The sequence below is a fragment of the Pyrgilauda ruficollis genome, unplaced genomic scaffold (genome assembly GCF_017590135.1).
Source record: "Pyrgilauda ruficollis isolate IOZ18807 unplaced genomic scaffold, ASM1759013v1 scaffold37, whole genome shotgun sequence".
In the NCBI taxonomy this organism is placed as follows: Eukaryota; Metazoa; Chordata; class Aves; order Passeriformes; family Passeridae; genus Pyrgilauda; species Pyrgilauda ruficollis.
In genome coordinates, this window is record NW_024525156.1 from 8,755,458 (window position 1) to 8,767,850 (window position 12,393).

At 36.7% G+C, this 12,393-nt stretch overlaps 1 protein-coding gene across 1 annotated transcript in view; it reads right to left on the minus strand.

The window, feature by feature from the left end:
* RETREG1 (reticulophagy regulator 1) overlaps nt 1-12,393 on the minus strand; it is a 64,687-nt gene that overhangs the window by 32,635 nt on the left and 19,659 nt on the right. The window lies entirely within an intron of this gene.

Consider the following 12,393-nt stretch of genomic DNA (forward strand, 5'->3'; position numbering starts at 1 on the left):
CATGAGAACTTCATACAGTAATGGTTCAGACACATCTCAGTTTGTTCTAAGGAAAGCTACAAATGTTTAGAACTACTTTTTAAAGATCAGACATGCACACCTCAGATATTGTTGCTCTGATTAATTATATTACTCTGATCTCATGCCTAAATGCATAAAAGCATGATGTTAAGGTACACAATGACCTTGCAACTTCCCTGGAATGTGGTGGTAGCAACAGACACTCCATCTAAAATTGAGCAACAGCCACCTCACGTGCCCTTCTTGGATTTCTCACAGTTTAACATTTATATACAATTTATATAAAAATACAGATATAAATAGCTACATTTATTTCAGTCTTAATGTGTCACTTAACTGAATAAAAAGTCAATGCTTGGGTATTACCATGACCAGCTAGACTGGGCCTGCCAAAGGCCCATCTAGCCCTGTGCCCTGCCTTTAACACTTGCCAAAACTGAATACTTGGGGACACCTAAGCAACAGAATAAAAATATGGGATAATACATAATGATAGCTCCATAAAATTCAACAGAGCATACAAAAATCTGCAGCTTGGGGACTTCCAAAGTCAGAGGTATTGATTTTTTTTTTTTAAAGCCTCCAATTAATTTTCTTTTAAAAATCTGTCCTGTAATTTATATTTAAAATCCATCTATGGTTCTAATATTCACAACAATCATATGTCAGGGATTTCTGAAACTTATTACACATTTTTACTTTTTCTCACCTTTCTGCCTGCTATTTTGATGCCTCCTCATTCCAAAAGTGTGAGACAGAAGGCATGTTCTGTGCGGTATTTTGAGAGACCTCTATTGTACTTCTCTTTAATTATTCATTTTCTCTTTTTAAAAGACCTACCTCATTTACTTCTTCTTTATAAGGAAATAGTTCTGTGTATTTGATCTACCTTGTTGCTGCGCTCTGGATTATTTTTTCTCCTGTACTGATTTCTGGAAGGTAGCAGATTAGTCCCACACACAATATTTGGACATAAATAGGTTTACAAGTGTGGCATGTGACTGTCCTTGCTTTTTCCCTTGCTTTTTCCCTACATGATACTTAACAGTAGATTTAGTCTGTTGACCAATGCTGGTTTTGTGAGACCACATCTTATTCACAAGGGGTTACAGCCACCTTCAGACACTATTATTTTATATGTGAATTTAGTACAGGTATTTCTGCATAACTTCACAGTTATCTACACTGAATTTCAGATGCTATTTTACTGAGAAAGAATCCTGTAAGGATCTTCTGAAATTCTTCATAAGAGATCCTTGTCCTAATTTTCTTGAATAATTTTATACCTGATCATCCCACTACTCACTGCCTTTTCAAATCCCTTATGAATACATTTGTCAGAATAGCTCCAGCACAAATAGTGGATATTTTTTTATTCACTGTGAAATTCTCTTTAGCATTACCTCACTATGAACTGACCTACAGTAACCTCAATGGCCACAACTACATCAGTGACCTATTAATCATACTACTAATCCAAGCACTCAGTAAAAAAAGGCTGAACTTCAGAAAGAGGAGCTAGGGAAAATCTAACCTAGGGAAAGGAAATGTGTGTCATATGGTGCTGTGGCCATAACATACAGGTTGACTTGGGAGAATGTGGTTCTGCACTACAGCAAATATTTATCTTTGAAAATTTTAATTCAACTAATCACCTTAATATGTCTGATCATCTGTATTCATTGAGTGTCATACAGAATATAAGCATATGTTACTTTCTGTTTCCCTTAGTGTAAAAATAAAATACTTATAGCTGTCTAGAATTTATCTTCAGCGTTATTTAGACTCTAAAACATTTGGAATATTAATTTAAAAAGTGTTTAAAGCATCAAATATATTTTAGCAAGTAAACATGTAACATCTGTCAATAAGAAATAAGAGTCGAAAAGGAGACTTGGAAGGAATACCATGAAGTTTGTTTCAAAACAGCTGAGCTGTTTTACTCAACTGTATGTTGAAACACCTAAAAGAGTATAATATGTTATTCTGCTGATAGGCTCACATGCTTCAACAAAACTGTGCCAGGACATTCCTTCCTAAATTAGTGACTAATCAGATGCTGGGCTGGGAAGCACACCCTCACATGTTACAACCACCCAGACGTTTGCAGCATTAAAAAAAAAACCCAAAAAAACCCCAAAACCCAACTACAACTATATGTTCTTGTGTCCCCTATAAATAATTCCCAACATGCGTTTTGTAATCCAATGCTTGTATTTGGCAAACCAGATGCAATTAAAGGTCAAAACTTGACTACTATAGAAAGTACATGACTACTCTACTTCTTATGATCTTTCTCTTGAATATTACCATTCTAAATATTCTAAGCAAGGATGTCCTCTTCCCTCCATATCAATAACTATTATATATTTCTAAATACTAGTATATATTTCTTGTTTCATTGATCACAAATGTTTCTTGCTTCTTTTATCAAGTTCTCAAATCAATCAAAATTGCTTGCTTCTTTTTCTTTCTTATTACCCTCAGATTTCCATTTTCCTTCAAAAATTCCTTAGAATTTGAAAACTTGACAGAAATTAACTCAATAGGCTGTTAAGAGACCAGCACTTTTTTCGTTGTTTTTGCGGAACAAACCCTACTCTTTAAGTAATATATATACATAGCAAAAGCAGCATTTCTTCCTACAGGAAACAGTTAATACAGGCCAATATTAAAACAGGATAAAAGCTACTTGTATTTGCAGGAGAAAAACATCTTTTTCACATGTTTAGCAGAAGACATTCTATTTGCTATTCATTCAGTCTTTAATGATAATATAAAAGTACAGAATATGGTTAAGCTCGCTACCTATTTTCATGGAGCTTTTAATCAACCATTATTAGACTTACATTTAAGAAGGGCCATTCCAAAATAAAATGGTCCAATTTTCTTCTTAATCTTAAAAGGAGTGTCTCTATTTAAGGTAACACTGGGTGCTCCCTGAATGCTATAGTTTATAAATACCCTTTAAGATGACAAGTCAAATGACTTCAGGATTGCAAGTTATCTCTCACAGTTGTTCAACTGTTAAAATGGAAAGCGGTAAGAATAGAATAAAAACACCAATGGCAAAAATATTACATGTGCAATGGAACAAACAGCACACAGGACATGACCATTTTAACATTACTCTTTTCGCCTAAATTTATTCCCTACCCTTTAAACAGGTCAGCTTTGTGAACTTCTCTCCTTATGAGCAATTTGAGGTCTGTCATTCCATGCACACTCTTACACTCATCAAAAATGCAGTCATCCTTTACTTACGATCAGTCTGGTACTCCTTGCAACAATATTCTGCTAGTTTAGGCACTAATTTGATGCAACCCACCTAATTCTATAATAATGTACATTTTAAAATACATAACAAATGTGAAAAAAGCAACATTATGTTTGCAAGCAAAACAAATCTCTGAGGCAGGCAAACATATCCAACAGCTCTGTAGCAATCTGACAGGCTGCTTCTGGACTAGGCAGTAGTCACACTTATTTTACAGTGTAAGCCTATAAAGAATTAGAAAAAGGATGTTACAACTGTATGCCAGTTCTGTTCTCTTTTGCAAGGCTTGGTACCTAGTACTCTAAAAAAAGTACCATTGCCTGTTAACCAATTCAAACTTACAAACACAATGTGCAGCTGAGGTCTGACTGTCTAGACATCTAACTACGTCTGCCTAAGCTCTTTGAAATCTTTGAACTAGAAGAGAGAGCCTTGCTAACTCGGAGAATTGCCCTAGAAAATAGATGTCCTTTACGAGGAATTGACTTTTACCAGTTTGTGCTGTCTGCAAAGCCTTGGAGTACAGTATATCCACTTGAAAATAAGGAATTAAAGATTGCACTCTGGTCAGTAACTTAGTGTCAGTTCTACTGTATTGATATGAAGCTACTTCTGCATAATCACAAATTGCAAGACACATGGATTCCCACCAAAAATTAGAAAATCCCAGAATATGGAATACTTGTTCATAAATCTTTCTGGATTAGGGATAAATATTCAGGTGACACCTGACAGAGGCAGTGACCAGTTGTTCTGTTCAAAATGATGTGACTGAATCCAAGTCATTTCCTTTCCCTGTCTGAGCTGGTTGGGAATGCTGGTGCCACCCTTTAAGAGGCAGTTCTTGCAACTTGAACCTAGTAAGTTCAACACATGAGTTGAAGTACATGACATTACCTTTTGGCTGACATTTTGTAAGACTATGTCCAAGCCTCTTGGATCCTTCAAATGGAAGAATCTTTATTTAAGATGTGAGGGGTCTTTGTCACTTTCTACTGCATACACTCAATACCAAGTTTCACTTTCTTATTGACAACATACCTGTCAATCACATCCCTGGACAGGTTTTCCTGTAAGGCTGTTTAGGCTGGCGGCCAAATTAAGAGGGTATCCTTCTACATCTGTGCTGAAGCATTCTATTTATATCAACAATTTGTAAATAGAAACAAGTTTAAAACAAAAAAAAAAAAAAAAAACAAAAAAAAAAAAAAAAAACAAAAAAAAAAAAAACCAAAACCCAACGCATTTATGCTGAAACTGCAGTAATATTCAGAATTAACAACAATATGTAAATGTGCCTGCCATTACTGATAATTTCCAAGCAACTTTGAAAAAAAAAAGGGAAAGAATAACAGATGCTATGGTTAGCATGAAAAAGCTGACCTGCTCAAGAATAGCCAGAAAACAACATTTCATTAGATTCAGGAGGTAACCAGATATTGCCCCTTTTAATTCATTTGATACTCTCTGTGGGCTGTTGTACTCCACAACAAGATTAATTGCTTGCTTCACAAGAAGTCCCTGAAAACAGAAAAAGTAATCTGAGATGGATAGTACCAGCATAATTCCTCTGCAGTTTTTCATAAAGTTTTTCTCTACAGAGATGTTCACAGACTTAAGTCTGTGAAGTCCCACGAAGATGCGATAGGCAAGAATTATAAGAGAAGCTTGTAGCACTCCTTGTATGACCAAAGTGTGGCCCACATCTCAAAACAGATGAAAGTATGATTTGTTTTCCCTGTAATTAAGATTTTTAAAGCTTTAGCTCAGTTGGTAAAAAATACTGGTGTTATTATTGCTTCATAAGCAAGAAATATGAAAGTATTAAAAAGTGAAGGACACCTCCAGACTCCCTTGCTGAAAGCTGGGAAAACTTGCCAAACAGCAGGTGACCACACCTGTTTGCAGACACAAGTCTGCAAATTCAAATGCAGCACTTGCCACATTTTCTCTTTTCTAAAATGGAAGAGTAGATCGAAACACGCCTTACTGAGAAAGCGCAAAGGTGAGACAGGGACAAGTGGCATGGGAGAGCTTCAGAGTAACACTAACTGTTTAAGCAATTTTCTCCTTCTGAATCCCTGGTTTGTTTCTCCACTCACCTCCCTCTGTGCCATTTTCTGTATTTGCTTTATAACTTTCCTTACAACTCCATCATTTTAGGAAGTTCTTTTATTTTCAAAATGCTAGAAAAAAACTGAACTAAAAAAACCTCAAATACCTTCAATTCTATGAATTTTCTACCTAATGTTTGGTTAGTGCTGTGATCAAAATAAACATTCTATCATTACAATAAACACAGTGACAAAAAAAAAAAAAAAGACATGAGAAAGCTGAGATAATGGCAGGCAGCAGTGGGGAGAGTGCATTTTTTCCCCAGTGATGACAATATGGGTGGCACATGACATGCCAGTGAGCATGTCAGAACTGGGTCAGCTCAGAATTAGCAGCTCTCTGGTTGTTCACAATGGGCAAATCCACCTGCCTGTGCTCACAGACGCTTTTAACAGAACTGCATTTTAGACAAAGTGGATCCAGAAACAAAACTCTCACAAATAACTGAACAGTGACTGCAGCTCCATACTTTAAAATATCAAACATGGAATAGAGCTGGCTTTACTATATGTTGAAAATTGCTGAAGAAAAAATGCACTATGTTTAAACAAAAAATGCCAAAGGCTGTATATCCATCCTCCCATCACCACAGACTATGATCACATTTTCCAACTGAGTGTAGCATTTAATTTTTACCAATGCGTAACAAAGGAAATTAATTACTGAGCCACTTTTGCACGGGATGCAGCACACCCTGCAGTCTGCACAGACTGTGCTTTTGTCAGGTATTTATTTCACACATTTAATCATGGATGCAGAGACTTCACTTGAACAAAGTATTACAAAATTTAAAAAAAAAAGTATTTAAAACTTAGTTTATTTAAGTATAGTAAAAATACACAGTACCCAGATGAATTTTTTTTCCAGCATGGAGGCAAACTGGCAAAATCACAGAACCATTTAGGCTGGAAAAGGCTTTCAAGATCATCCAGTCCAACCACAATGCTAGGTATAAGGATCTTTTGAAATCTCCATGAAATTACCTTGTGTTCTTCCATGAAATTAATCCTTCTGGCTTAATAGAGAAATAATATTTGTTTATCCCTGAGAAGATACACACAGAACATGCACACACCCCAAAAAGCTTTCAAACAATATGCTTGGAAATTATAGCTGAAATCACCTGTTTGTGAGACTGGCAAGACCAAAAAACAACTGTCAAATCAGACTATGTGAGGTGTTCTTTTGAATCTTAAAATTTTAATTAAATATTTGTATAAGAACACTTCTGTTACCAGAACAGAAGAAAAAAAATTCGCAGAGGTACACTATGGCAGTCTTCCTAATGACTCCTTCCTATCTCAGTACTGGAACCCCAAAATAAACAATATGGAATGCTTTCAGAGCTCTCTAAATAGAACTAAAAGTTTAAAATAATTACGAATAATTTTGATTACAACTAGCCAGTGGGGTACAGGAAAGGACAGGATTATGGAACAAAGAAGTAGAGTAATAAATTTCTCTAGGAATTACAGCTTACAAAGTAAAACTAGAAAAAAAAGGGCTATCCGAGCAATTTTAGATCAACTGCTCTCCTTGGATATTATAAAGATACTGAACAAGTGAGTAGCAAAGCTAAGAAGCTGTTAAAGCAGTCAAGGAGAATTATTCAGCATCCAAAAAAGTAAAAAGAAAGTGCATTTCTTTTTAAAAAGTACACAGCCTATCCTGAAGATGAAAGCATACATCTCAACTGCTACAATGCTTTTGAAATTCTGCTATATGACACTTAAAAGCAAACTGGAAGAAATACAGCATATATACAATCCCCACAACTTCACATTTAATTGAAAAGTTATACCAAAGGGCAAGGACAGGGTATTAGAAGTGCCTTGTTATATGAGACTGGTATGTCCTTAACATTTTCAGTCAGTATTTGCCTTAATCCTTCACATGAGTGAATTGCAATACCCCAGGAGGAGTGCAGACACAGCATAGGACAGAATCAGGGTTCAAAATACATAGGAGCTCAGACTGGGAAATGGCACAAAATCAACTACCCTAACTCATCAGGAACATGCTATATTTGACAAGCCAAGTGCATAAATGCAAAATGGGAAACAACTTATTAAACAAGCAGTGCAGTGGAAAAGGATAATGTTTCTACTTGAGTTATTTACAAGTCTTAGAAAAAAAAAATCTATGCCTGAGATGCATTTACAAGACATTTACCATCTACAGCAACAGTCATGTCTTTTACATGGTACTGGTGTTTATTGATGTTGCTCAGTTTGAGCATCATGCTCAGAGCAATACAGATACACATGAATGATGACAGTTTCTGTAAACATAAATGGGTTAGAATATATCTTTGTATAAAAACAGTTAAAGCAGCCCCAGTACAATTCTGCTGGCCCTTTGTTTCTGCCCTTACTTCTTCAGAAGTTGCTCTTCTTTCAGCCAAGATAATGTTTAACCTTTATGTTTAACTAATAGGAACAGAACACGAGTAAGGTTTACAGAAAGAAGAATGTAATATCTGTTTGGTAATTACAAAGAAACAGGATGATTCCAACATTTTCTCATCATCTCTTCTGTGCACCCTCCATAATGAAAGGTGACTTGAGCTCCTGGGGACATGGAAGAGAGGAAAATGCCTTGTGATGGCTAAGACAGAATTGAAATATAACCAAATTACTAGAGAACCATAGAGAGTAGGCCTGACTTCAAAAGTTTGCTAACCACTCTGTGTGAGAAGAAATTGGTTGTGTAGGCTACATATAATTTTTGGCATATGTAAGAAAAATATCAAGCCAAACAAGCCAACTATTTCTACCAGTGAGATACAATACACCTACAAAAGCCGTGCAACATCCCTCATTTCCCTTCCCCTTAAACAAGAAAAGAACCAACCAGCCACCAACCTTTTCCTGCAATTGTATAGAAAAAGGTATTGAACAGTTTTCAGACAGTGACACTTTTGCCAAAGTTACAGCATTTCTACTCAAGTATTGGTTTTTGCTTCTGTAAGAAAAACTTTACCAGTATGTTTATTTTATCATGTATCAATATAAAACTAACAAACCCAGCAAAATACATTACTTGGAAAGGTAGCTAACAACTTGGAAATAACTAGCCATAAAGGAGAAACAAGGTTACACAATATTTAAAGAAAAAAAAAAAACCAAAAAAACGAAGCATTGAGAGGTTTTAGCACTGTAGACAATTCTTTCTGCAATCTGCAGAAGGTTTGATCATTCATGTGTAAAGTTCCTTTAGAAAAACCCCACCACACAAATTGCTGCCCATCTGAGTTGCAGCAACACATTCTATAAAACAAAGGACAATTACAGTCTGGTATTTGAACAGTACAGTGGCTACTGAAAAACTGTGGGTTTAGGCTGCAAATAAAACTCAATTTCCATTTGCTTTCCACAAGTATGCATTCACTTCCTGAAGGACTGCAACAGCTTTTATATATTAAGAAGATTTGGGAGAACCATATTAGAAGCAGAATTGTTGAGGTATGTTATCCAGTCATATATATTTTCCAACACAAACTCATACAAATATATGAGGCAAAATGAACAGAACAGCAACCACTATGAAATACCAAGCTGGAAGTCTTTGAATACTCCACATGCCTTCAGACTACATTGAAATAGAAATAACTGAAGAAGCAAATATTTGCTCTCTGGAGCCTATTTGTATCCATCTATTTATCTGTTAGACTATATTCTGCCCTGTGCCTGTAGGTCCACAGGAAGTATTTTCTTCAGTCTGTTACCAGATTGTGTAGTTGTGTAGGGCCATGTGAGGAATGCTCCTGTCTGGATGACCAAAGCAAGACAAAGAGACTGCGCAACAGAAACTGGAACTGATGGTGCCATGTTTTCGTACTGACTGGCCCACATGACTGCCCTTGGCTCACATTACATTTTTTCCTATCTATAACATCAAGGAAATGGATTAACAAGTGTATAACAGAAACACTTCTGCTACAGCCTTGATCTTGTTGGAGTTCCTAACGGAAAAAGACCTCTTATTTCCTAATCCACTCATCTGCAAAGAAATCTCTTTGCAACACCCTGAAGGACAGGACTTTTATTTTGAGATACAGTGAAGCAGCATATTCTTGGTGTCTCAAGAGTGATCTGAATACACAATCATACTATGCCTGAGACTCACTTCAGAGGAACTTCATGTACACAAGGAGGTAAATAAATCAAGTCCCTGTGCCCTGCAGTTATTACTGCTGTGGATTGGTATTCCCGTGTGTTCTGCCAAGAGTGCAAGGGTCAGCTTCTCATTGTAGCCACAAGCAGCAGTCAACGGCATCTCCAAAACAGACAGGCCTTCAGATCAACAGGGAACAATGACACAAGGGCTGTAAACGCCCTCATTTGTCTCACCACCCTAGGTCTCCTGTATATATTCAAGGGAAACAGTCACCATTAAGACACAATATACCTGACCCACCTACAGACATTTGTTTGGGAAGAGATAGATCAGGATATATAGCTCATTAAGTATTTCAAATCTTTTTCCATTGATCACGAAATCAGACTAAGCAGACTATGTCAGAAATATTTAGGCACATGACTTGCAGATTGTCTTAAGCAAACCAGCAGGCAAAACATATGTAAATCAGAGGTATGTAAAGGCTCTGACATAATAAACAAAGCATGGTCATTAGATAAAAGGGGCAACTGTCTCATTTATATTTAGGGACAACAAAGAGTTTTTTTCATTGCTCTCAATGACATATTAGGAATAATTTTGCACAAGTGCATTATGGAGTTACTAGAGTTATGGAGTTATTAGATTCAAAAGATTTTTTCTTCTTCTTGGAAAAAAGCCCAATAGCCACACGTTACATGAAACATGTCAAGCTCGGAATGGTGCTAGCTCAGATACTGTTCTTCAGAACACACTGACCATTGTAATGCATACAAATGTCTATGAGCTGGGCTGATGCAAGTGTGAAACCAGTGTAGCTCAAAAGATGAATTCAGAACTGGAAAAGCTATGACCTGAATTTGAAGCTCATCTGTCACATCAGCTGACCCAGTAATGGATGTTGTTACCTACCAAACAATAACACTCACCCGCAAGTGGGCAGCAACTTTGATGGCTCTGGGAGTCCACAAGTATCACCACAGCTAACTCTCATAAAAAGAATCCACAAAGAAGGGATTGGAGGAAGGAGGTGGTGAGGAACAGGAATGTCCCAGGCTTAGAAAATAACCTCTGTGTGTCTGTTTGTAACCTTCTATCAGTGAAGGCTATTATTTCAGAAATATCCCAGTTAGCTAACTACCGAGCTTGAAGAGCATTTCAATATTAACCATGGTTTTCAACATCAAGTCCTAAAGTGCTTCAATAAAGACAGCTGCCAGTTAAAAGCTTCCACCAATAAGTGTCCTTTTTCTCTTGGAAATGTTACTGTTTCTTCTTACAGAATTTCAAATCTTCATTGATCTGATCACATGAGCAGCAGTGGATGAGAGATGCTGTTCATGGTACTGCACTTGCTTATTTTTCCTTCGTCTTGGAAGCAGAGGAGAAGGTGTGCTTTGGAAATAAAAAAAACCTTTTATTTCAACCTACAGGGCCAGGAGAACCCTTTCAGGATTTATTTTCATAACCCAAAGGATTATATCCACAACATTCAACATCTAATAACACAGTAAGTACTACACAGCTACTGCAGTCTGTTGCCAAAGCAGCCATTAGTGCAGTAGGGAGCTTAACACTGTGACTGGTCAGGCAAGGCTCTTCCCAGAAGTCCCATGTAGCTTTGATCTGAGAAAATGATAAAACATAACAGGGGAATGAAAACAAGCTATGCAGAGCTGCTGGTCTTCAGAGCATTAACTCCTTCCTTTGTGGCTTATTCTCTTCAGTCACTCGCTGATGGCCTTTTAAAAGGACTGTTTCTTAGTCCCTTCTCAGGCTGCAACTAGGGATTTTTTTAGGCTTGCTATAAAAGAATAATTCTGCTTTGATATTAATTTGACCTTCTTAAGTTTGACCACTCAAGAAATTAAGGTATGCTACAATTCCTGTGGATATTCTAATAGATCTACTGACTAGAGAAGCACTAGATTTCAAAGAAATATCACTAGGATAGGAAGAAATAAAACAGCTTTATAATGAGGAAGAGTAATTTAACAAGTGACCTTTTCCAGTGCTATTTTAACAGCTGTAACCTATTTTTAAAAAAGGCATGATACCTGTACAGCAGTTCCTCAGAAACTGCACTAGATTTAGGGGGAAAAAAGTGCTACAGTGCTACCACCCCTAAGGAAGGTTCAGCTTATCTTCAGTTTGAAATTTTAAACTTAAAATAGCACTAAATGACTCCATTAGAAAAACAATCACAGGTCATCTTACATAGACACATTTTACATGTGAGACAACAAGCATTCAGCATTCAAGTTATGGCACTGAATAAAGTAATGCTACGCTTGCTTTGACTAATCAGCAGCTCTCAACAAAGATGCAGGAGGACCAAAAACAAGTGCCACAAATTAACAGCATTTTCATTGAAGTACTTCGATCTCTGACACTTGGAATGTACATGCAGCAGACAAAATACACAATGCACATGAATGTTGAAAAAAATGCAAGTTTCAGAACAGTCACAATCAGTAATTCACCCTCCGACTACCAAAAGTTTACCATTTTACTATAAAACTCATCAGAAATTGGTGCCACCATTTATGAAACATTCTACTGTGCTGGTGACTGTCTGATATTAACTTTCAGAACCAGAATCACATAACAAAAAGGTAGGGCAGGAAACGAGTCTGTTCAGATAATTTTGCTACTACCTACATCTGTTTCAATAATCCAAACTGTGTGTAGCAATTTTGTCAGGCACTAGAACTGGTCAGTTCTGCAGTTAAACCATTAAAATAGCTCTTGGCACATTTTTGGCAGATGCCAACTAGCACTTACCAAAGCAATCCAAAGGAGTTTCAAAGTTGGCACAGACTAGAAATCCTTTCCTGCCTGCACACAGCCATTTTGCACGG